This window comes from Protopterus annectens, chromosome 6.part1, assembly GCF_019279795.1.
Source record: "Protopterus annectens isolate FY-2018-M chromosome 6.part1, PAN1.0, whole genome shotgun sequence".
Lineage (NCBI taxonomy): Eukaryota > Metazoa > Chordata > Ceratodontiformes > Protopteridae > Protopterus > Protopterus annectens.
The window spans coordinates 318309743-318335553 of NC_056738.1; positions in this window are offsets into that span (position 1 = coordinate 318309743).

Consider the following 25811-nt stretch of genomic DNA (forward strand, 5'->3'; position numbering starts at 1 on the left):
CTGATAGGTACTACAGGGTTCCGGATTCTCATTTTCACCTGTACAAGACCCACACTGCAGACCCAGAAACCATTTCACAGGGCCCAAAAGGGGTTGCAGCTGCCACTGCTAAAAATCCTTTACCTTCTGAAAGGGAATCTAGAGCATTAGAGCGATGGGGAAAGAAAGTTTATACTTCTGCAACTCTTTCTATGAGGGCATTAAATTGTCAATTCCACATGATTCAGTACCAAGAGTATTTGTTAGATGAATTGTATAAGAAACTTTCCTCCTCTGAGCCCCTTGACCGTAAATCACTTCAGGATCTGGTACATAACTCACAGCAGGTTAGCAACCATTTTTTGCCATGTGGTTATGATGCACTGGAAGCTTCATGTAGGTCAGCAATGACAGGGGCAGTTATATGAAGGCATGCCTGGTTGAAGGAACAATCTCTACCGGACCATGTTAAAGCTAAGCTCCTGGATGCTCCAATGGAAAAACAAAAATTATTTGGTTCCACGGCCCAGGAGGTCTTAAAGAAGTTTGAAGAAAAGGCAAAATCTGTGCAAACAGTCAAGGACTTTCTGCAGGTACAACCACCGAGATTCAGCAGAAATTGACCTACTCAGAATTGGTCCTTTCCGGACTCAGAAAGATCACAGAGAGGCAGGAACAGGCGTACCAGAGGTAGAGGGCAAGCTAGAGGCCACTACAGAGGCCGTCACTGGCAGCCACCAAGCCAGAGAGGTAGTGCAGGAACAGCAACAACTGCTACACCAGGACAAACACAATGACTTATTTTTGACTCCGCCAACCAGGGCTCAATTAGAAGCACCATTGGGCGGAAAGCTTTCTTTATTTTCAGAAAATTCGCATTACATTACAAGGGACTCATGGCCACTGCAAATAATAGACAAAGGCTACAGGTTCCATTTCCACACATTGCCAAAAAGAAAAGGAATGCCAGACCTGCCACCAAATCAGAGGGCGGAGGCTTTGACGCAAATCACCAAATTACTACAAATGAAAGCCATACAGAAGGTTCCTCTCAGAAGAAGGCCAAGGTTTTTATTCAAGGTTATTCCTTGTTCCAAGGAAAAAAAATCAATGGAGGCCTATTCTTGATCTGTCAGCACTGAACACTTACCTCATTGTGCCGAAATTCAAGATGCTGACCCTACAGCAGCTTCTTCCCATGCTGGGCAAGGAGTCTTGGCTGGTGACTCTAGATCTCAAGGAGGCATACCTGCATGTCCCCATTCGACAAAGTTGCAGAAGACACCTTAGATTTCTTGCAGGATCAGAGCATTATCAATTCTCAGCATTGCCCTTTGGCTTATCTACTGCGCCCAGAGTATTCACGAAATGCCTGGCATCAGTAATTGCACACTGCAGACTTCAGGGGATTCAAATCTACCCATATCTGGACGACTGCCTGATACAAGCGGACAGCAAGACAAATTTGTTAAAGGACTTGGACTGCCATCCAGCTATTACAGGCCTTAGGATACACAGTCAACATCCAAAAATCAAGACTTGTACCATCCCAAAGGATAACCTTTTTGGGTGCAGATCTAGATACAACCACCCAAATGGCCTTTCTCACAGAAGAAAAACAGAAACAACTTCCAGATTACTTCAAGAATCTGACAAGACAAACTCTGCTAACTGCAAGGAAAATCCTGCAGGCCCTGGGTTTCATGGCATCCTGCATAATACTAATTCCACAAGCCAGGCTACATATGAAAAGATTGCAATGGTACCTAAGGAGTGTATGGACTCAGCACAGTCGCAGCTTAGAAACTCTGATTCCAATCATACCTTGCCTTCAAAAGGAATTCCTGTGGTGGGCTCAAGCCTGCCAGACCAACAGAGGGTTGCCTTTCTTCAAACCAAAAGCAAACCAAACCATCACCACGGATGCTTCAGACCGAGGTTGGGGAGCACACATGGAGGACAAATGTATCCAAGGGCTATGGTCTCAAAGGCAGCTGCAAATGCACATAAACCAAAAGGAAATGCTGGCAGTGATGCATGCAATTGAGGCTTTCAAACCTTTCCTTCAACAAGGCCACCTGCTAATAAGGACAGACAACACCACAGTTATGTGGTACATAAACAAGCAAGGAGGCACGCACTCCTACCCTCTATGCAGACTGGCTACAAATCTATGGGATCTTTGTTTGAAACTCAATATACAACTACAGGCCCAGTTCGTGCCAGGGAAAGACAATACTCTGGCAGACAGCTTAAGCAGAACTACCATGGATGCACACGAATGGATGCTGCACCCAGACATCTTCTTACTCATAACACAGACATGGGGAAGGCCTGAGATAGATCTGTTCGCCTCACCCCACAAACAACTGAAAATTTTTTGCACAAGGACATACCATCCACAAGCATGGAAGGTGGACTCTCTCTCTTTCAGCTGGAAAGCCCGAAAAGTCTATGCTTTCCCACCAATCCCTTTAATGTCCAAGGTTTTACTGAAGATCAGAGCAGAACAACCAAAGGTGATCCTGATAGCTCCAGACTGGCCAAGGCAGCATTGGTACCCACTGTTGAAGAGCTTGTCACAGACGAAACCATGGCCTCTCCCATTATGGCCTCTTCTGACGCAGAACAATTACAAGATCCTGCATCCCAACCTAAAGACCTTGCAGCTAACTACCTGGAGAATACCATGACTCCTTACCAGGACAGCTTATCCCAGAGGGTAAAGGACATTATTATGGAAGCTCGCCGCCCTTCCACAAGGAGGGCATACTCAGCAAAATGGAAAAGATTTCTCATTTGGAACCAACAAAAGGCCTCGATGTGACAGTGATGAACATGTCACATATACTGGAATACTTAGCAGAATTGTTCCACAATGGCTTGTCTTATTCTACCATCAAAATACATGCCTCGGCAATTTCAGCAGAATACAATGTAAATCCTCCTGTCTACTCGCATCCTCTCTTAAGACAATTTCTCAGAGGAATCAAAAACATCAATCCTCCAGGAAGGCCACCTTTACCTACTTGGGACCTCAACTTTGTGCTGGAAAAACTTACACTTCCTCCATTTGAACCAGCAGCATCGGCAGATCCACAGTTTCTATCCTGGAAAACTGCATTCCTTCTGGCCATAACTTCAGCAAGAAGAGTATCTGCGTTACAAGCTTTAATGGCAGTGCAGCCATTTCTTATTTTTCATCAGGACAGAGTTTCATTAAGAACCAACGCAACTTTTATGCCAAAGGTGGTATCTAGAGTATCCTTGAACCAAGCAATTCATTTGCCTACATTCTTCCCAAATCCACAAAATAAAGGGGAGAAATTTCTACACACTCTGGATATCCACAGACAATTACGCTACTATTTGGACAGAACTAAAAGTTACAGAAAGACTGACCAACTGTTTGTAGCTCATGCTGCTGGGACACAAGGAAAAGCAATTTCCAAACAGACAATCTCAAAATGGATAGGAAATTGCATTCGCTTTTGCTACTCCTTTCATGGAAAGACTGTTCCTGTGAATATTAGGCCTCATTCCATGAGAGCCACAGCCACCACTACAGCCTTCCTAAGAGGGTTGGCTACCAAGGACATTTTAGAAGCTGCTACATGGAGCTCCGTGCATACTTTTGCCAAGCATTACAATTTACCCTTATACTCCAGATCCAGAGCAGGTTTTGCTACAGCAGTCCTGCAGGGTCTCTTAACTACACCTTTCATTTTCTTAGTACCTCCACCCCCAGATTGGCTATGGTATTCTACCCACATGTTATGACTGCAGATGCATCCTTGAAGGACATAGTACAGTTTTGTACCTACCATAAATGTAGATGTCCGATAGGTATGCATCTGCAGTCAGGTTTCCCCTCCCTCCTTCCCCTCTGTGGTATTCCTAGGGTGCTTACCCCTTCATTAGCTAGCTGGGGGAATCTGTTATGGTGTATTTGTTTGTATATAGATATATATATATATGTATATATTTTTGCATTATGTTTGGAATTTTTTGGCATTTTATCCATATTTAGCCTTCATAGAGGGCACCTGGCATCTGGGGCAAGAAAAACTGAGGAAGATGGCGTCGGCTGATGCTTTTATACCCCAGACGCTCTGACGTCTGGGAAAGTGCGACATCAGCAGAGGCCAAACCCAGACTTTGGAATCCGGCCGACCGAAGGGCTGCCTGAGGCAGGACAAACCCATATGTTATGACTGCAGATGCATACCTATCGGACATCTACATTTATGGTAGATACAAAACTGTACTTTCCTACCAAAGATATTTTGGAGGCAGCCACTTGGAGTTCTGTGCATACCTTCACAAAACACTACCACCTGCCTTTATATTCCAAAACTAGAGCAGGCTTTGCCACTGCTGTGTTGCAGGGCATTCTGGCTCATCCCAGTCCCACCTAGTGCCTACCACCCTGTGCGTAGCTTTGGGATTCTACCCATCTGTGATTACTGCAGCTGTATGCACGATGAACATAGTACAGTTTTGTACCTACCATAAATGTAGATGTTAGAGTGCTAATACAGCTTCAGTACAGTTTACCCTCCCTCCTTTCCCTCTTGGTAAAGGCCTAGGGCCTAACCCCTTTCTGATTGGGTTATCCTTCTATGGTATATTTGCTTGCAACTACTGATTTTTGATTGTATTGCATGTATATAAATATAATTTATGTATTGCCTCCTACTGGCGGCACCTGAGATCTGGGGCAAGAAAAGACTGAAGAAAATTGCGTCGGCTGTGTCTTGCATACCCCTGCCTCACTGACGTCAGGAAAGAAAGCGACAGCAGCCGACGCCGGACCTAGACTTTGGAATTTGGCCGACCGAGGACCCGCCTGACGGCAGAAAACCCATCTGTGATTACTGCAGCTGTATTAGCACTCGAACATCTACATTTATGGTAGGTACAAAACTGTACTTTCTCTGCACTGCCCTTTGGCTTGTCTACTGCGCACAGGGTATTCACAAAGTGCCTGGCTCCAGTAATTGCATTTTGCAGGCAAAGAAATATTCAAATATATCCATACCTGGACGATTGTCTAATTCAGGCAGAAAACCAGGCCATTCTTCTAAAACATCTGGCATTTGTAAAAAGGGTAGGTACACCATAAACGAAAAAAAAAAAAACACAACTGGTACCCTCTCAAAAAATTACATTCCTGGGTGCAAGCTTGAATGCAACTGCCCAGGTGGCTTTCCTTACGCCAGAAAAGCAAATTCATTTGGTGACTTACTTCAAACAGGTGGCCACAAAAACCCTGCTGTCTGCAAGACAAATACTGCAAGTCTTGGGGTTCATGGCCTCTTGCATTCTTCTAATTCCATATGTAAGACTGCATATGAGGAAACTTCAGTGGTACTTAAAAGGTTTATGGAGTCAACATTCTCACAGCGTGGAAACAATGATTCCTATCAAACCTTGCCTGCGCCTAGAGTTCTTATGGTGGGCAGAGGCTTGCCACCAAAACAAGGGACTGCCATTCACATCACCCCCTGCCGGCCAAACCCTAACTGCAGACGCATCAGACTATGTATGCATGGAGGGCTCATCTGGCAGGGAAGTGCATTCAGGGCAAATGGAGCCCAAATCAAATGCGCCTTCATATCAGTCGGAAAGAAATGCTAGCTGTACAGAATGCACTGACAGCCTTCAGGGGCTACCTTCAACCAGGACAACTAATGGTGAAGACTGACAACACCACAGTTATGTGGTACATAAACAAGCAGGGGGGGGGGTACACAGTCCTACCCCCTCTGCAGACTAGCCATGGCATTGTGGAACACTGCCTTGAGCTACCAAGTACAACTACAAGCTCAATTCCTGCCAGGAAAGCTTAATATTCTGGCAGGCGAGCGAAGCAGAAATATTATGGACCCACACGAATGGAAACTGGGACCGTGAATTTTCAACATGTTGACATGCAAATGGGGGAGCCCAGACATAGATCTTTTTGCCTCACCCAAGAACTACCGGTTGGACAAACTTTGCACAAGAACGCCTCACAAAAAAGCCTGGAAAGTGGATGCTCTGTCCTTCAGCTGGAAAAAACTATTAGTCTATGCCTTTCCCCCTCTGCCTCCGCTCTCCAAAGTTCTACTAAAAGTCAAACGGGACAAACCAAACATGATTTTGATTGCTCCAGACTGGCCACGCAAACAATGGTTCTCACTCCTGCGCAGTGTGTCACAAATTTCTCCATGGCACCTGCCTCAAGACACCTTCCTTACTGTCTCAGCAGGAGAACCAACTTCTGCACCCTGTGCTCCAAACATTGAATCTTGCACCTTAGCTAATCATTTAAATTCCCCCTTAGCACTCCTCAGCAAACCTGTGATGGATGTCATTTTGGAGGCGAGAAGACCTAGTACTAGAAAATCTTATGCTGACAAATGGAAAAGATTCTGTGCCTGGAATCGGTCTCAAGGGATGAGCACAGCAACGCCCAATTTACCTCAGATTTTGCAATACTTAACTGAGATTCTTCACAAGGGCCCGTCTATTTCTTCCATAAAAATCCACGCCTCAGCTTTTTCAGCTCATTGCAACACTGAACCCCCACTCTTCTCTCATCCTCTGCTAAAGCAGTATTTCAGATGGGCCAAAAACTTGAGATCACCCAGGAGAGCTCCAACCCCAGCCTGGGACCTTAACTTTGTATTGGAGAAACTCACTCTACCTCCTTTCGAGCCAGCTGCTACCGCAGACTTAAAATGTCTTTCCTGGAAAACAGCATTCCTTTTAGCAATAGCTTCAGCTAGAAGGATATCTGAATTACAGGCCCTTATGGCAGTGGAGCCTTTCATCATTTTTCATGCGGACATGGTGTCTCTCAGGACAAATCCATCGTTCATGCCCAAGGTGGTATCCAGTGTGGCTCTTAATCAGTCCATTCATTTGCCAGCTTTCTTTCCCAATCCACAGAACAAGGGGGAGCAGATTCTGCATTCATTGGATGTACACAGACAACTTTAGGTTCTACTTAGGCAGGACTAAAGCTCAAAGAAATTCTGAACTGCTGGTAGCATTTGCTGCAGGGGCAGAGGGGAAAGCTATTTCAAGACAAACAATTTCTAAATGGATAAGCCATTGTATTAATTTCTACTATAAGCACCATGGAAAACCTATTCCCCCAGGGGATCAGATCTCCTTCCACCAGGGCTGCATCTACTTCTACAGCCCTTCTCAGTGGTGGTCTTACCAGGGATATTCTCGAAGCTGCTACCTGGAGTTCAGTTCATACTTTCACCAAGCATTATCACTTACCAATTTTCTCTAAATCCAGAGCTGGCTTTGCCACTGCTGTTTTGCAGGGCCTTATAGCTGGTCCTAATGCTGTATAAATCCATCCTCCCCAACCATAGCTTTGGGAATCTATCCAAATGTAATGACTGCAACAGTGATACACGAAGAACATAGTACAGTTGTGTACACTTACCGTAAATGTAGATGTTAGAGTGTATTCACTGTTGCAGTCCTGGTTACCCTCCCTCCAGCCCCGTTTTTCTCTTACTATACCTCTACTTTCCTTTGCTATGTTTAAAAGCCTTTTTGGTGTATTTACTTTTGTTTGCAGGTAAATATTTGTGTTAATTGCATATCTATATTTATATATCTATATATCTATATATATATTGCTCCCCATTTGGGGGGCACCTGACATCTGGGGCAAGAAACTGATGTAATGGCATCTGCTGCATGTTTTATACCCCTGACGTCATGGAAGAAGGGACAGCAACCGACGCAGGACCCAAGACTTTGTTAATCAGGCTGACTGAGAGCAACCTGCCAGCAGATTACCCAAATGTAATGACTGCAACACTGAATACACTCGTAACATCTACATTTATGGTAAGTGTACACCTATACTTTTTAGTGCTACTTCATACTGCCTAACCAGGAAGTTATAGGCCAGTTTGACTAATCTCATTTGTAACACTGTGGAACACGTGTATTAATTTGATAATGTATTCAGCTATCACAATCTCTCTGTATTCGCAGTCATTCTTATATCTTCTTTAACACTCCTGCTTTACTGTCACCGGTCTTTACGGATACAGCCCATCCACCTCTTTGCTGGATACCCTCATTTCCTCTTGCCTTCTTCCTGCATGTCCAAATAATCTTCACCAGATTGTATTCTGCCTTTTTGCACATGTGTCTGAATCACTACAGTCCGTTTTCTTCTGAAATTATAGCTACTTTGGTTTCTGCTGTGATGTCCTTATTTCTTTGCCCCAAAGTGTACATTATACCACCCATCTCTGGCAGTTCATCTGCATCACTTGTAGCATTCTCAACTGCTCTGACTTCACTGCTCAGGTTTCTGTGCCCTACAGTATTACTGGTTGCAACACTGTTTTGTACACCTTACTTTTCAACTTCTTTGGCATTCTTCTCTCATATGCTAACCCTGCCACACTGTGCAAGTTGACTGCAGCCTCCTCATTCAAACTTCCCTTCTCAATCACCTGTCCCAGATGCCTGAAGCTGTTAACCTGTTCCTCTATCTTCCCTTTTATCTCAATTCTGTGCTTCTTTTGAGTTCCTCCATTTACTATCATAAATGTATTACCATACTGTTTCATCCCATGTGCCTTCAGTTTTGAATTCCATTCCCCCTTTGCTCAAGTTCTTGCTCAGTCTGCCTGTAATGCTCTGTTGTCTACATACAGCAACTTTGATACATCCCTTCACCCTGTTTGCTAATGTAGCTCATCACCAGTTTGAACAATAGTGGCTCGGAGCTGAACCCTGATGCACACCCACTCCCACTGGGAATCTGTGAGACGGAATGCTGTTCAGTTGGGTGCTTGTACATAGCTTGCACTAATTCTGCCAGTGTTACTGGGACTTAGAACCACTCCAAATCATGTTTCCTAGCATCAGGTCATATCCTTCCTCAAAGTTGAGGAATGTGCAGTTGGACTCTACTCACCTCTGGCTTTTTCTCACCTGTCTGTCTTACTGCAAACATTGGGCCAGCTGTATTGCATCCTGATTTGAATCCAAGCTGCTCATCTCCCATTTTACTTTCTACTACTCTACATTTCACTCAGCCTCTCCAGAACTTTCATACAGTGTGATAGGAGTGTGATCCGTCTGTATTGCCCATAGTTGTGAACGTTCCCTTTGCTCTTGAACACTGGCTGTAGTATGCTTACTCTCCAGTCATCTAGGCTATGCCTTTCTTTCCATTGCTGCCAAGCGTTACTCTCGGGAGCTGTTTCTCCCCTATCTCACCCAAGTCTTTTTTATCGTGTCTGTCATCAGAGTCTGCTACTTTTATTGACTTAATTTTCCTTAGTGCTTTTGTTACTGCTGTGGTAAGCTCCTCCTCCATTATAGGCCTTGTCTGGGGCAGTACGTCTTCTGTGAGTTTTTCTTCATTCAGAAGCTACTGGAAGTACTCCTATCTGCCTGTCTTCTGTGGACTGGATCAAGTTGTTGCTAGTATCCCTTATGAAGGGTGTCTTATCTTTATCTTAATGTCTTTGCTTTGCAATCTGCAAGTTTCTTTGTGCCATCTACTGAGTCACCATCCTGAAGATGGTAGTGGCTCTGTTGCCTTGTTTGCTATTTAAACTCCTCTTTGCTTGTTTGTTAACCAGCCAATACTTCTTCCTAGCCTGGTTTGTCTTTTCTTTCTCCACCTTTTTCCTGCGTTCCTTTTGGTGACTTCCTGGAGTGCTGCATTCCATTGCCAGCTTTCCTTATGTACCTAATTTCCATATCTGGCTCAGCTGCATTCTGGTTTTTGTAGCCCTTGTACATGCAGTTTAAATGCTGCCATTCTTCAGCATCACCTGATGTTCTTCGTGTTTCACTGTTGCAGTCATTAAATTTGGGTTATCTGCCTGCAGGTAGCCCTCAGCTGGCCTGAATAACTGAGTCTTGGATTCCTACGTCGGATACTATCTCTTCCATGACGTCACAGGTATAAAACATGCAGCCGACGCCATTACATTAGTCTTTCTTGCCACACGGTGCCCAAATCAGAAGCAGTTCACAAGTGCCGGTTGTCTGACGCATGAAATTTTCGTTTTCGACTTATAGAACGGAAGTCTTCAAAAAAGCTAAGTACCCTGTTGGGGATCCTTTTTCTTGCTCTTAACCGATGTCAGTAAAAGTTAACAATTGTCTTACCTGTGGAAAGCAAATAACTGAAAGATTTTCATTCGTACTGCATTCCTTGCTCTGGGCCAGACCACAACGTTCCTAGCTGTCTGTTTAGTGCCTTATTCAACCCCTGAACTATTCGTCTGTCTATTTTTGCTGCAAATTATTTTGGTACTCTGTATATCTATCCAGAAATGGCTCTGGTAAGCCATCCAACTACCGATATTCTGAAAAACGTATGGATAAAGACAGACAGACCGCATAGGTCCAAAGCTGCCGATGATGCTTCCGTTAAGCCAGTCTGCCGGTACTCAGTGAGGTGCTTTCGCAGCCTCTGATACCAGCTACTTCAGATTCGCAGGCCTCTACTGAGACCCATTCAGAGTCTGGTATGCTGCGAGATGCTTCGACTATGGAACCTGCGGATATATCTACCTTGGATGGTCCGGAGACGTTGTGCAGGCACTGGCTACTGAGGGGTGTATTCAGGCCTACAGACTTGCATTTTAAACAGATGCCATCTTCTTCCAGGCCTAAAACTCTACCCATGCCTAGAAAACCAACGTCCAAACTGCATGGTCAGGCCCATATGCATAAACAACAAATGCTTAGAATGGCTGAAGACCTTATTACTTTAATTAGGGGAAGCCAGCCTTCCCCCTCTTAAGAGAACTAGAACTGATTTTCCTTCTAAGGATTTTGATATTTCTGTTTCTTCTGATCATCATTATTTGCCCTTATCTACCTATGAGGATTCTGATGCAAAGTATGCCATTCCCTCTGCTTCCCCTCCAGAAGATTTTTCTTTTGGTGAAACCTTGCATACTCTTGGGGAGCATTTCTGCTGGGAAAGCCAGGATTACTCTGCCTCCAAAAAGAGGCTTAGGGAATTCTTACTCTTTCCTCAACACAGGCCTTAAGCTATCCCTCCTGTTCTGGACATTGTAGATGATGTTTTCTTGGAATCTAGCCTGTCCCCAGACACTTTACCTCCAGCTCCCAGAAAACCTGACTGGTATTAGAGTACCTGACTCTCACAAGTTCCTCTTCAAGGATCCTACTGTGGATTCGGAGACCATTTCCCAAGGTCCAAAGGGCATTAAGGCTACTGCTGCCAAAAATCCTACCCCTTCTGATAGAGATTCTAGACCTTGAACAGATGGGGTAAGAAGGTATACACTTCTGCTTCTTTGGCCATTAGGGCTTTAAATTGACAGTTTCATATGTTAAAGTACCAGAAGCATATCATGGGACTACTTAAACAGAAAATGATGTTGATTCCTGACTGTACTGAACACAAAGAATTACAGGGTTTAATGCATTCTGCTGAACAAGTTGGTAAACATACTTTGCAATGTGGTTTTGATTCTTTAGAAGCATCTTGCAGGGCTGCTGTCACTGGGTCTGTACTTAGAAGGCATGCTTGTCTTAAGGAGCAAAACTTGCCAGATCATGTTAAAGATAAATTACTGGATGTTCCCTTAAACCAATACCGCCTGTTTGGCAATAAAGCAGAAGTCGTCTTCAAAAAGATGGTGGAAAAAGCTAAATCTATGCAAACTGTTAAAGATTTCCTGCAAGTACAGCCTCTCCGATTTAGTAGGCATTGGCCTTCTATGAATTGGTCCTTTCCAGTCGCTTCCAGGCCTTCAGTCCAAATCCAGGAACAGCAGACCACCTAGGTTAGTCTCAGGCTACACATGCTTAAGCAGTGGGGGGCTCCCACTTCCAAAGCAGGAAGTAGTAAGACACCCCCCCCCCCAGAAAAATGTCACAATGACTTAATCTTGACCTTTCCAAGCCCTGTTCATCTGCCTGCTCCCTTAGGAGGAAAGCTCGCCCTGCATGCAAAAAAACTGGGAACTCGTTACCTAGGACAAATAAGTTTTAAGTATAGTTTCCCAAGGATACAGATTCCTCTTCCACACCCTACCAACCCCAAATGGTTGGCCAGACCTAACCCCAAATCAGTGGGTGGAGGCCCAACAGCAGGCTCTCTCTTCTAAGTATCAGGGCTATTCAGCCTGTCCAGCAGAACAAAGGAAACAAGGGTTTTTATTCAAGACATTTCTTGATACCCAGAAAAGACGGCTCCTGGCGTCCTATCCTGGACCTATCTATTCTAAACACCTTCCTGGTAATCCCAACATTCAAAATGCTAATACTTCAACAGCTGCTTCCTATGCTAGGCAAAGATGCCTGGTTGGCGACCTTAGACGTGAGGGAAGCTTACCTGCACATTCCAATAAGGGAATCTTGCAGGAAATACCTACGCTTCAGGGCAGGCTTTATGCATGGTCAGTTCTCTGCACTTCCCTTTGGTTTATCTACTGTGCCCAGGTTATTCACAAAGTGTCTAGCTCCAGTCATTGCATTTTGCAGGCAGAGAAATATTCAAATATACCCATACTGATTCAGGCAGAAAGCCGGGACTTGATATTAAAACATCTGGCATTCTTAAAGAAACTTCTAACCTCACTGGGGTACACCATAAACGAAAAGAAATCTCGCCTAGTACCCTGCCAACAGATTGTATTCCTGGGAGCAATCTTGAACGCAACTTCCCAGATAGCTTTCCTCACACCAGAGAAACAAGTTAATTTGATAACCTACTTCAAACCTTTGGCCACAAAGCCCCAGCTATCTGCAAGGAAAATTCTGCAAGCCCTGGGGTCCATGGCCTCTTGCATTCTACTAATTCCATATGCAAGACTGCATATGAGGAAACTACAATGGTACAGGACCTGGAATCGGTGATTTCTATCATTCCTTGTAAAAAGAGAGTTCCTTTGGTGGGCAGAGGCCTGCTACCACAACAAGGGGCTCCTTTTCACTCTACCCCCTGCCGCCCAAACCATAACAGATGCATCAGACTATGCATGGGGGGGGGCTCACTTGGCAGGGCAGCGCATTTAGGGCAAATGGAATCAGAGACAGATGCACCTGCATATCAAGCAAAATGAAATGTTAGCTGTACAGAATTCCCTGACAGCCTTCAAAGACCGCATCCTTCCAGGACAATTATTGGTAAAGATTGATAACACCGTAGTTATGTGGTACATAAACAAGCAGGGGGGAACCCACTCGTACCCTCTGCAGGCAAGCCATGGCTCTGTGGAACCCAGCCTTAAGCTACCAAGTGCCACCTACAAGCTCAATTTCTGCCAGGCAAGCTAAATTCACTGGCAGACCTAAGCAGAAATCTCATGGACCCACACGATTGGAAACTGGAACCAAAAATATTCAACCTGTTGAACAAATGGGGGACTCCAGAGGTAGACCTATTTGCCTCCCCTCAGAACTACCAGTTGAGAAATTCTGCACAAGGACTTCCCACAGTCGAGCTTGGAAAGTGGATCTCTTGGTTTATGCCTTTCCCCATCTGCTGAAGATCAAACAGGACAAGCCAAGGGCAATAGTGATTGCACCAGACTGGCCACGGCAGCACTGGTACCTCCTCTTGCGCAGTATGACACTGCTGGAACCATGGCACCTACCTCAGACCCCTTCACTGCTGTCCCAGCAGGCAGACCAGTTTCTGCACCCTCAGCTTCAAGCCCTGAACCTTGCAGCCTGGCTAATTCCTTGAGGTCTCCAATAACATCCCACAGTAAGCAGGTGCTGGATGTCATTCTGGAGGCAAGGGGGCCTAGTACTAGGTAATCCTATGCTGAAAAGTGGAAAAGATACTGTTCCTGGAGCCAGTCTCTGGGGATGGGCACAGCGTTGCCCAGCTTACCTCATATTCTTCAGTGCTTAACAGAAGTGCTCCACAAGGGTCTATCCTTCTAGTCAATTAAAATTCATGCCTCTGCCATTTCAGCACATTATAGTACTGAGCCACCCCTCTTCTCTCATCCCCTGCTAAAGCAATTCCGTAGAGGGGCCAAAAACGTAAGACCCCCCCCCCCTCAGGAGAGCCCCTACTCCAGCCTGGGACCATAACTTTGTATTGGAAAAGCTCATTCTCTCTCCCTTTTGAGCCAGCTGCAACTGCAGAGTTGAAATTCCTTTCTTGGAAAACAGCCTTCCTTCTAGCCATGACTTCATCAAGAAGAGTGTCAGAATTACAGGCCCTAATGACAGTGGAACCTTTCATTATCTTCCATGCATACAGGGATTCCCTCAGGACCAATCTTTCCTTTATGCCCAAGGTGGTGTCTAGTGTGGCCTTAAATCAGTCCCTTCATTTGCCTACTTTTTTCCCTAATCCACAAAACAAAGGAGAACTAACACTGCACCCGCTGAACATGCACAGACAACTTCAGATTTTCTGAGAGGCTTAGTCCTGTCCAAATAAAATCTAAACAGCTGCTAGTTGGCTTTGCTGCAGGGGCAGAGGGGAAGGCCATTTCAAAGCAAACCATTTCTAAACGGATAGCCCATTGCATTCATTTCTGCTACAAGCACCATGGAAACCTACCCACAGGGGGTAAGATCCCATTCCACCAGGGCTGCATCTACCTATGCAGCCTTTCTCAGAGGAGTTCCCTACAGGGACGTCCTAGAAGCTGCTACCTGGAGCTATGTACATACCTTTACCTGACATTACCAGTTGCCTAATTTTTCTAAATCCAGAGCTGGTTTTGCCACTACAGTCTTGCAGGGCTAAATAGCTGGCCCTAATGCTCTCTAACTTCCTCCTCCCTTCCTTAGCTTTGGGAATCAACCCAAATGTGATGACTGCAACAGTGAAACACGAAGAACATAGTACAGTTGTGTACACTTATCATAAATGTTCAAGTGTATTCACTGTTGCAGTCCTGGTTACCCTCCCTCCAGCCCCCTGACTTCTCTTGGCTTTACCTTTCCTTCTTGTTTAGTGTATTTAAGTTTTCTGGTGTATTTGCTTTTTGATGGAGGTGTACCATAACCTATAATTGCTTCCCATTGTGGGGGCACCTGACATCTGGGGCAAGAAAAACTGATGTAATGTTATCGACTGCATGTTTTTATACCCCTGACGACCTGACGTCATGGAAGAAGAGACAGCATCCGATGCAGGAATCCAAGACTCTGATATTCAGGCCGGCTGAGGGCTACCTGCAGGCAGATAACCCAGATGTGATGACTGCAACAATGAATACACTCTAACATCTACATTTATGGTAAGTGTACACAACTATACTTTTAGAGGGGAAGGTTTTATATGAAAGCTGGGGGCAATTAGTGATTCTTGTAAAACTGTCATTGATTAGTTCATTGGTTGTGTGTGTGTGTGTGTGTGTGTGTGTGTGTGTGTGTGTGTGTGTGTGTGTGTGTGTGTGTGTGTGTGTGTGTGTGTGTGTGTGTGTGTGTAACATAGGTATAATGTGTGCAAGAGCAGGGGTTTACAATATATTTTGTTGTCATGGTCCTTAGCTTTTTTCTTAACTGGACTTGAGGATTATTAGGTGCATGATCTGAAGTACATGATGGACAACATAATCGGTAGTTTTAACAGAATTTTGTGAGCGTTATATTTTAAAAGAAAGCTCATCACTCGTAGAATCATTTTTTTCATTGCTGGTACTAGGCAGATGTCCTTCAAGGATGCATCTGCAGTCCTTACATATGGGTTGTCCTGCCTCAGGCAGCCCTTCGGTCGGCCGGATTCCAAAGTCTGGGTCCGGCGTCTGCTGTAGTCGCCCTTTCCCCGGCGTCAGAGCGCCTGGGGTATAAAAGCGTCAGCCGACGCCATCTTCCTCCGTCTTTCTTGCCGCGTGGTGCCCGAAGCAGAAGCAGTTCGCAAGTGCCGGTCGTCCAGCTCCTGTAATTCAGCTACCGAAGACTTCAAAAGCTAAGTACCCCGTTGGGGACTCTTTTCTTGCCTCAGCCAATGTCAGATAAAGTTAATTGCTTAACTTGTTGGAAACAAATACCTCATAAGGATTTCCACTCTTACTGCCTCCCCTGCCTAGGCCCAGACCACGACGTCTCGGCCTGTTCAGCCTGTGCTTCCTTCAATCGACGCACTCTTAGGCGTCGGGCGGAGTTTGCAGAGGAATTATTTGGGGCTAGATGTTCTTCGTTCCCCATTGCTGCAGTCCTTACTATAGGGTGTAGTCCGCCGTCCAGTCGGCCCGAATACCAGAGTATAAGGCTGACGTCGGTCAGGGCGCATTAGACTGACGTCAGTACGTCAGGGTACTAATGCGCATGACCGACGTCATATCCTCAGTCTTTTTTGCCGCATGGTCCGATGCAGAAGCAGTTTTGCGAGTGCAGGTTGGCGTTCTGAAATATTTCCGAAACCGGAGTTTCAGACCGAAACAGAGTTGGCTAAGTACCCCGTTGGGGAGCATTTTGGTTTTTTCTTGCCTCAGTATTTAACCGGATGTCAGAAAAAGTGAATAACTGTATTTCTTGTGGGAAACAGATACCTCATAGGGATTACCATACCTTGTGTATACCTTGTTTAGGGCCTGAGCACGACGTTGTTGGTTGCCGCTCTTGTGCTAGGTTTAACAAACGCACTATTAAGAGGAGGTTAGACTGTGCCAGGTTAGTGTTTGGGAAGCGTTGCAATTATAAAATGCCGTCGGATGCTCCGACGCCCGCTTCGTCCAAGAAGCGCAAGGACAAAACAGCGAAGCCTAGGGTTGATGAACCGGCAGTCCCGGACGCCGGTTCTTTAGAAGGCTCAGTGGAGCCAGAGGTTTTGCCAGGAGTTTCCATGGAGTCTCAGGCAGAAACTTTACTGTTACAGGATGTGCCTTCTCAGGAGGTAGGCCAGGCTGCGGGGCTTCTCAGGTAACTGTTCTTCCCTCTCTTCCCAAGGTAGTTAGAGCCTCTCCTTCTGTTGCCAAAACTTCTTTGAGAGGTAGGCCAAGTTCAGCTTCAGTGGGGCTTCTCCTAGCATTTCAGGTTCTGTACCTAAGAAACATATGCTTAAAATGGCAGAAGATTTGATTACTATGATTAGAGGTTCTATGCCCCTCCTGATAAGAGGCCTAGGGTGGAACCGAGTTTGATAGTTTTGAACAGTGTTCAGAGGCTTCAGAGTCTTCTGCGGAAGACTTGCAGGAGTATCCTACTTATTCTGATTCTGATGTGGATGATTCCACTCCTACAGCTTCTCCTCCTGAGGATTTCTCATTTTCAGAGACTCTGCATTCCATGAGGGAGCACTTTAAATGGGAAGGCCAGGATTACTCTGATTCCAGGAAAAGGCTTAGGGAATTCTTGTTTTTACCCCAGCATAGGCCCTTAGCTATTCCTCCTGTGTTGAATGTGGTGGAAGATGTTTTTGCAGAGGCTTCCCTGAACCCTGACTCTTTGCCTCCTGCTCCTGTTAAACCTGATAGGTATTATAGGGTGCCCGAAGCTCATAAGTATTTGTTTAAGAGTCCTAGGGCGGACCCAGAAACTGTTTCTCAGGGGCCTAAAGGTGTTAAGGCTTCTGTGGTTAAAAATCCTGTTTCCACTGATAAAGAGACAAGGGCTTTGGATAGGTGGGGAAAGAAAGTGTATACTTCTTCCACTCTAGCCATGAGAGCGTTGAATTGTCAATTTCACATGCTAAAATATCAGAATTATCTCCTTTCACAATTGAAATCTAAGGTGGATGCTTTGGCGGAAGGTATTGAGTGTAAAGAGTTGCTGGATTTGGTTCATGTGTCTGAACAAGTGGGTAAGCATTCTTTGCAATGTGGTTTTGATGCTGTACAGGCCTCCTCGAGGGTGGCTGCCACTAGTTCTGTTCTTCGCAGGCATGCCTGGTTGAGGGATCAGAATTTAGCTGAGCATGTTAAGACAAGGATTTTGGATGCTCCTTTACAGTCTGATGTGTTGTTTGGATCGCCTGTGGAAGCAGTTTTAAAGAAAATGGAGGACAAAGCTAAGTCTATGCAAACTGTTAAAGATTTTTGCAGGTGCAGCCACGAAGTTTAGTAGAAATTGGCCTGCTAAGGGGTGGACATATCCTGCTTATGATTCCCAGTCTAGGGGTAGGTCTAGACGTGGTAGGGGCAGGGCTCAAGGTTCTTTTAGGCCTAGAACAGGGAGTTCACCTGCTCAGACTTCTGGGGAGGGCAGGGGTCAGTCCTTTCGTAAACAGACCCAATGACCTGCCTTTTCAGCTGCCAGTAGATTCTCGGCTGGCAGCTCCTTTGGGAGGAAGACTGTCTCTTTTCAAAGAAAATTGGGATTTAATTACTCAAGACAAATGGGTGTTGGATATCATTCACCACGGTTACAGATTTTATTTCCATACAATGCCCCCTTTCAAAGGCATGCCAGACGTTCCTCCTCCACAAAGAAAAGAGGCTCACAAGCAAGTTTCTCAGTTACTCCAGATGGGGGCCATTCAGCCAGTCCCTGTATCAGAAAGGGGCCTAGGATTTTATTCTCGCCTGTTCCTAGTACCAAAGAAGGGGAACACGTGGAGACCAATTTTGGATTTATCTCTCCTCAACACTTATCTGGACATTCCCAAGTTCAAGATGTTAACGTTACAACAGCTGTTACCTCTGCTGGGCAAAGATCACTGGATGGTAACTTTAGATCTCAAGGAAGCTTACCTTCATGTGCCTATAAGGCTAAGTTGCAGGAAGTATCTGCGTTTCGAGCTGGAAATTTTCATTATCAGTTCTCTGCATTGCCCTTTGGCTTATCTACTGCCCAGAGTATTCACAAAGGTTCTGGCTCCAGTGATAGCTTACTTCAGGCTTCAAGGAATTCAAATCTATCCTTACTTGGACGACTGCCTGATTCTGGCTCAAGAAAAGGAAGACCTTCTACAGCATCTGGAATATGTTATAGCAGTGCTAAGATGCCTAGGGTATTCTGTGAACGAAATAAAGTCCAGTCTAGTACCCTCTCAAGACATGTGCTTTCTGGGTGTGAGACTGAATACAGCAGCCCAGATGGCCTTTTTAACCCCGGACAAACAAAAGAGTCTATCACTTTACTTCCATCAACTATCTCATCAGTCCGTGCTGACTGCAAGGACAGTCCTTCAAGCATTAGGGTTCATGGCATCTTGTATTCTGGTGCTTCCCAATGCCAAACTGCATATGAGGAAGCTACAATGGTATCTCAAAAACGTATGGACACAGCACTGCCAGGATTTGGACACTGTCATTCAAATAATACCTTGCCTTCAAAAAGAATTTTTGTGGTGGGCTCAGGAATGTCACCTAAACAAGGGACTCTCTGTGACCCGGCCAGAGGCGAGTCAGATTTTAACGACAGATGCCTCGGACATTGCTTGGGGAGCTCATCTAAATGGAAAGTGGATACAAGACAAGTGGCCTGCCAGACTACAGCATCTACATATCAACATGAAGGAGATGTTAGCAGTCCAGTTTGCATTAATGGCTTTCAAGGAGTTACTTCTTCCAGGGCAGGTGTTGATTCTAACAGACAACACAACTGTCATGTGGTACATCAACAAGCAAGGGGAACACATTCTTATCCTCTATGCAGGCAAGCAATGATTTTATGGGAGACTGCGCTAAGCTTGCAACTTACTCTTCAGGCAAGGTTTCTGCCAGGAGCACAGAACTCCTTAGCAGATGTGTTAAGCAGACAAATCATGGATCCCCACGAGTGGAAACTGGATCTTCATGTATTTCAGAAATTGACAGTGTCATGGGGAACTCCAGACATAGATCTGTTCGCTTCTCCACTAAACCACCAGCTGCCAAAGTATTGCACAAAGGGGTTTCATCACACAGCTTGGAAAGTGGATGCTCTGTCTTTCAGTTGGAAAAACCTTCATGTGTATGCCTTTCCACCTCTGCCTCTTCTTCCAAAGGTACTATTAAAGGTCAGACAAGACAGGCCAAGGATGATTTTGATAGCTCCAGATTGCCGCCCGCAACAGTGGTACCCACTACTACGGAGTCTGGTAAAGAAGCCTCCATGGCCTTTACCTCTGATTCCTCATCTGTTATCTCAGAAGGACGGTCATCTGCTCAATGTCAAGCTTCACTCTCTTCATCTAACAGCCTGGCATATTCTGTGTTGAAACACAGCAGGTCTCAACTTCCTCAACAAGTTTTAAATGTGATTATGGAAGCTAGAAGACCTAGTACAAGGAAAGTGTACGCAGAAAAATGGAAGAGATTTTTATTTTGGAGTACAGCAAAGAATTTGGAGATTTCTGAGCCTAATTTGAGTGTGGCTCTTCAATATCTTACTGAGTTATTGGACAAAGGTTTGTCCTTCTCTTCCATTAAGATTCATGCTGCAGCAATTTCAGCTCACTATGATTGTGATCCACCATTGTTTTCGCATCCTTTGTTCAAGCAGTTTCTTAGAGGGGCAAAGAATATTAGACCCCCATGTAGAGCTCCTACTCCTGCTTGGGATCTCAATTTTGTGTTGGAAAAACTTACTCTACAACCTTTTGAGCCTGCGGCTACTGCTGAATTGAAATACTTGTCATGGAAGACTGCTTTTCTGTTGGCTATTACTTCTGCAAGAAGGGTGTCTGAGTTGCAGGCCCTTATGGCAGTAGAGCCCTTTTTGATTTTCCATAAGGATAGGGTATCATTACGTACTAATCCTTCCTTTATGCCTAAGGTGGTTTCTAGTGTGGCTTTAAACCAAACTATTCATTTGCCTACTTTTTATGCAGACCCCCAAAATAAAGGGGAAAAGATTTTGCACACTTTAGATGTACACAGGCAATTGCGTTATTATTTAAGCAGGACTAAGAATTTCAGGCAGTCTCAGCAGTTGTTTGTTTCTTTTGCTTTGAGTTCACAGGGCAAGCCTGTGTCAAAACAAACTATTTCTAGGTGGATTGGCTTTGCATTGCATTTTGTTATTCCCATCATGGCAAGGAGATTCCAGCTGGGATTAGGCCTCATTCCACTAGGGCTACTGCCACTTCAACAGCATTTCTAAGGGGGGTGGCAACTAAGGATATTTTGGAAGCAGCTACTTGGAGTTCAGTGCATACCTTCTCTAAGCATTATCACCTTCCTATCTACTCTAAGTCTAGGGCTGGTTTTGCCACAGCTGTTTTGCAGGGCATGTTGTCAGCTCCTGCTTCTTTATGATTTGCCAGCCTCCCTTACCTCTGCTTTGGGATTCTACCCAATAGTAAGGACTGCAGCAATGGGGAAGAAGAACATAGTACAGTTTTGTACCTACCATAAATGTAGATGTTCGAGGATCCCCATTGCTGCAGTCCAATTTACCCTCCCTCCTTCCCCTCTGTGTTTAGGGGTGTTTGTGTAGGTGAGGTTACATGCTGATATTTTTGTATATATTCTTGTATATATTGTACATATTTTTGGTGCAGGTATTTTGGGCCTTGTCTTTTTAGGGTCTTCTGACATCTGGGGCAAGAAAAGACTGAGGATATGACGTCGGTCATGCGCATTAGTACCCTGACGTACTGACGTCAGTCTAATGCGCCCTGACCGACGTCAGCCTTATACTCTGGTATTCGGGCCGACTGGACGGCGGACTACACCCTATAGTAAGGACTGCAGCAATGGGGATCCTCGAACATCTACATTTATGGTAGGTACAAAACTGTACTTTTCTCTTATAATATGCCGTCGGAGACTCAGACTTCTCATTTAACCAAGAAACGGAAGGACAAGGACCGACACATGCAGACTGTGGTTTTGGCTGAAACCAAGGCTAGGCCTACCGCGAGTGTCTCGGTCTCGGCTGAAACAGAGTCCTTGGTCCTTCTGACCGCCGAAACCGCTCAACCGACAACTTCGGCCCCGGAGGCCCCTACTGAGTCGGTTATAGAATTTCCTTCAGATCATTTTTTTCATTGCTGGTACTAGGCAGTTATATTATTGTCTGCAACAGGCATGATGACATATTTGAAATACTTATACAGATTAGACTGTAGTAATGTTCTGTTACAGTGTAGTTGGAATTTTCACTTAAAATTACTTTGTGGCAGCACATAACCACATCAGATTATTTCTGAGCAGAGGTCTTCAGTTTTTAATTGTTGCTTCCTCCCTGACCTTTACAAATCCAAATTGTATTTTAGTGCTTTTTGCCACCATGCTTGCTGACAGCTGTGCCATTTCTGTCAGTCTTAACCCATTTATTTCCCCACTCTGGGCATTCCCAGTACATAGGCTGGAGACAACTGGAGGGACACACATTAAGGCAAACCTAGGATCTGAAGTAGGAGAATTCATTTGTCAGCAACCTGTGGGTATGGATCCAATATCGGATCTGAACCGGCATGGTTTATCCAGCTATGGATCCGAGCTCCTAGCCCCTCCCCTCACCCATAATGCCCTGCTCTCCCTACATGACCTCAGATCTAGTTTGCCGCGTTCATGGTGACAGCTGGATTTTGAGCTCCTGTCAGCTAAGTGCTTTTTTGGTGTTTTAGTAGGGAATTTCTGTCAGAAAATTCTTTTTTTGTGTGAATGTTTTAGGTTTTCCCTCTTGTAAACAAATTTTTTGTTAAATTAGTTAATTTTGTAGTACCCTCCCCTCGCTGGTACGTAGCTTGTGTGCGTGTGTATTCTTTGGGGCCTTCTGTGTGGTTAGTTTAATTTCTTTGCTTTACAAAAAAAAAAAAAAAAAAGTAGATTAGTGAATATGTCTGAGGCCCCAAAGGCAATCTTTTCAAAATGCTCCGAGTGTGGCCATAAGCTATCTCCTGCTGATGGCCACACTCTGTGCGTTCGATACCTTGGGGTTGAACACCTCACTTCTGGGTGTTCAATCTGTGCAGGGTTCAACCCCAGGGCATTGAATGCCCCCTTTGACGGTTCTGCCCTTTTTGGCAAGACAGTTCGCGACACCTTGGTCCAGAGCGAGAAGGACGGGAAGACACTGTCTGCCGTCGGAGTCCGCTTCTCTGTGCCCCAGAGGTCCTACTCTAGGAACCAAAAGGGCCAGAAGAGGATGTGGTTCCTGAAGTCGCAGCAATCCCAACCCGCTCTGGACAACCAGTCCTTCCGTGGCAGAGGAGGACAGGGAGGACACCGCCCCAGGGGCAGAGGGACTCCCAGGAATTTTGGGTCCAGAGAACCTTTCTCTGAACAGCCCACGCAGCAACCCTGAGGGGTTGCCCGACTGCTCCACTCTGGAGGCAGTTGGGGGACGATTTTCGGAGCACCTAGCGGCATGGGAGTCCATAACATCAGACCGCTGGGTCCTCCAGATTATATCCAGAGGCTACAAAATCCCATTTCTTCACGTCCCAAAACTAAAATCCCTCCCCGACGTTCCACCCGATCAGAGGGAGGCCGCTTCAGCAGAAATTGGCCATCTGCTGAGGAAAAGAGCCATCCAGCCCGTCCCCCCAGACCAGATCGGATCAGGGTTCTACTCCAGGTTCTTTTTAGTGCCAAAAAAGACGGGGGACCTAAGACCCATTCTGGACCTGTCCCTATTAAACCTGGCAGTTCCCAAGGAGAAGTTCCGGATGGTCACTCTACAATCCATCCTCCCCCTTCTAGGAGAGAATCACTGGATGTGCTCTATAAACCTCAAGGATGCGTACTACCACATACTAATGGACAGATGGTCCAGGAGGTTTCTTTGCTTCTGGCTGGGAGCCAGTCACTACCAGTTCAGGGTCCTTCCCTTTGGTCTCACCACAGCCCCCAGGGTGTTCACCAAAGTGTTAGCAGTGGTTGCGGCCCACCTGAGGCTTCAGGGGGGTGCAGGTCTTTCCGTACCTGGACGACTGGCTTCTCACCGCCCCAACAAGGCATCTACTATCCTTGGCAAGAGACTCCTTTCTTCGCCTAGCTCCCTGGCTAGGCGTCACGGTAAACGTAGGAAAGTCCAACCTGGCCCCTACTCAGTTAATAGAATTCATAGGAGCCAGGTTAGACATGAGGAAGTTAAGGGCCTTTCTCACAACCGACACAGCTCGGAATCTGCGACTCCAGGTGCGGGCCATCCTCCACTCCAGCTCTGTTCCGGCGGAATTGGTCCTGAGGGCACTAGGGTCTATGGCGGCAGCGATTTCTCTTCTCCCACTCGCCCGCTTGAACATGCGGGTACTTCAGTGGACACTTCAGGTGCAATGGTCATATCTTTCTCTCCCCCTGCATCACCCCATTGCAATCAGCAAGGCTTGCAAGCGGTCTCTCTTGTGGTGGCTCCATTCCACGGATCTCCACGGAGGCCGCCCCTTTTGTGTATCTCCCCCTCTTGCCACAGTGACCATGGACGCTTCCCGCCTCGGGTGGGGCACTTTGCGGGCCGGACGGTCCAAGGCACGTGGAACGACTCAGAGACCTCCCTGCATATCAATGTTCTGGAGATGAGGGCGGTGCTCTTGGCGTTGCAAGCACTTCAAGCCTTTCTTCCCCTGGGAACAATTGCGATTCAGTCGGACAACATGTCGGTGGTCTGGTACATCAACAAACAGGGGGGAACCAGGTCTTACCCTTTATGTCGAGAAGCCATGAGAGTGTGGGAATGGGCGATCTCCACCAACCGCTTAATCATCGCAACGCATATTCCGGGTCGGTCCAACATCCTTGCGGACAAGCTCAGTCGCACCATTCTCTCCCCATACGAGTGGTCTCTCATTGCTCAATTAGCGAAACGTATCTTCGCACAGTGGGGGACTCCTTGTTGAGACCTCTTTGCTTCTCCCTTAAACAACAAGTGCGACAGTTTTTTCGCTCTAATCCCACCTCCAGGGGATTCCCCGAGAGACACTCTGGTGCATGCTTGGCCTCCCGGTCTTCTTTACGCATACCCCCCTCTGCCTCTGATGCTCCAGGTGCTTCAGAAAGCCTCTCGGTTGGGGTGCAGAATGATCCTCATAGCCCCATTCTGGCCTCGACAGATCTGGTTCCCTTACCTAGGGTCTCATTCAGTGAATCCACCTTGGATTCTAGATCCCATTCCGGATCTGATGTCACACCCATCGAACCTACCAACTCCAAACCTGGACAACCTGAAGCTGACTGCTTGGCTGCTCCAGTTCCACTCCTAATCAAGACTCCCGGTATCTCGTCCCCAGTTAAGGCCATTCTGGTAGCAGCTCATAAACCCTCTACCAGAAAAATTTACCGCAGTAAATGGAAGCGTTTCTCCATTTGGGCGGAGCGGCAAGGTCTAGATCCCTTCACGGTTCCCCTTCCTTTGGTTCTAGACTTCTTTACTACTCTCTTAAATGATGGCGCCAGTAGTTCCACGGTCAAAGTTCAGCTAGCGGCCATTTCTCATTACCATGTTGGTCATGACTCTGGGCCTCTTATGTCTGCCAAGTTATGTAAAATCTTCCTAAAAAGGCACCTTTCTGCTTAGACCCCCTGTCAGAGACGGTTCCCCCGTGGGATCTTTCTTTGGTTCTTCAGGCCTTGACCGCTCCCCCCTTCGAGCCTGTGGCCACAGTAGATCTAAAATTCTTGTCTCTTAAGACTGCATTTTTAGTAGCCATTACCTCAGCTAAGAGAGTTTCTGAACTTCAAGCCCTGTCCATGAAACCGCCTTATTTGGTCTTCCATCCGGACCGGTTGTGCCTCAGGATCAATCCCTCCTTTCTTCCTAAGGTAGCTTCGGAAGCGAATATTAATCAGTCCATCAACCTCCCTGTTTTCTTTCCTAAGTATCAGAACAAAGGTGAATACAAGCTGCATTCCTTTGTTCACAGGCAGCTTCGTTTTTATCTTAACAGGACAGCTGGTCATAGGCAATCCGACCAATTGTTCATTTCCTTTGCCAAATTCAATCTGGGTAAACCAATTTCCAAAGTTTCCTTGTCACGCTGGATTTCCCAGTGTAATAATCTGGGTACCCCCCAGCCAATT